We start from the raw sequence: 1,164 nt of genomic DNA, 5'->3' as shown, positions 1-1,164 counted from the left end.
TCTGTTAAACATGAGTCAAATGTAGGGATGGGCGTAACCAGTGTAACTCACTGCAGTGTAATTACGCGAAATTACAGCAACATTATGCAAGGTTGTACAGAATTACACAAGGCTATTTTCCTGGTGCAAAATACACACTCAGATCCGAAAGGAACGTGATATACACTTTGCACAAGAAAATCGCTCTAAATGCAACAGAACTGGCACAACAGCCGCTGCTCGCGCTCTTTTCCTCCGCTCTTGGGTAGATGTCTTTCTCCACATTACTCCAAATTCCACAAAGGAGCGTAATTGTGTAATTCACGATTCGACCACGACTAATAAACTTGGCATAAGTTTTAAAACTTTCCCTCTAGCTGCCCGGTGATCCGCCGGGTGCGGGATGATGAAGCCAAACGCTGATTGGGTGAGTGCGCCTCTCAGTGTCCTTCTCCGTTGCCTCTTTCTTTCAGACCCTTGGGAGCTCAGTCTTACTTTCTATACAAATATTTATTTTTAGACCTTTTTTCTTTGCGGCCTAAATTGCTGCAAAAACGGATATTTGGCTAGCAGGATCCCTTTCAACATTGAAAGCTACTCCGCGTCAGTACAGGAGCCTCAGCGCTGCAGGTACAGGAGACACAGACATCCATCCCTCTTGCTGACCGTGTCCCGTGAAACCAAACTGTAGCTCATACTTTTCACATACTTTTCACATCAGGACCGCCACAAACGTAAAAGCGCAGAAAGGTGAAATAAATAATAACATTGTTAACGCGTTCTTCAAAGACATTTAATTTCACCGTTGAAATTAGGTTCAAGCTCTTAACTCATGTAAATATTAAGAAGTGAGAATAAAAATGCTGCCCAACTGCCGTGACATTGCCACCCGCAATGCCGTGACTCGGATTTGAACCGAGGTTGCTGCGGCCACAACGCAGAGTACTAACCACTATACGATCACGGCGAGCTACTTGGGCTCTGAAAAGTCTGCCCTGGTGTGGCTCTGATAGGCTTAAAAAAGGTCACAGTGTCCGTGGAGTGGATAGATTTAGCGTTTGTTTAAAACCCATCTTTTCAAGTTAGATCAGGGTCTTTTCTTTGAGTAGCAGATCACAGCAAATATTTACCTCTCTGCTTCCAGTGACAAGACTCCCCATAAACCAAGAAGCCCAGACTTCTTAA

The 1,164-nt window shown here is 44.4% G+C and overlaps 1 non-coding gene across 1 annotated transcript; it reads right to left on the bottom strand.

Annotated features, from left to right (window-relative positions):
- Nucleotides 1-874: 874 nt before the first annotated feature.
- Nucleotides 875-946, bottom strand: TRNAH-GUG (transfer RNA histidin (anticodon GUG)). Its single transcript has one exon. It is a non-coding gene; the product is annotated as a tRNA-His (tRNA).
- Between the last annotated feature and the right edge of the window lie 218 nt (nucleotides 947-1,164).

The sequence above is a fragment of the Pleurodeles waltl genome, chromosome 12 (genome assembly GCF_031143425.1).
Source record: "Pleurodeles waltl isolate 20211129_DDA chromosome 12, aPleWal1.hap1.20221129, whole genome shotgun sequence".
Taxonomy (NCBI): Eukaryota; Metazoa; Chordata; class Amphibia; order Caudata; family Salamandridae; genus Pleurodeles; species Pleurodeles waltl.
The sequence above is the reverse complement of the archived record's forward strand: the minus strand, read 5'-3'. Positions and strand labels throughout refer to the sequence as shown.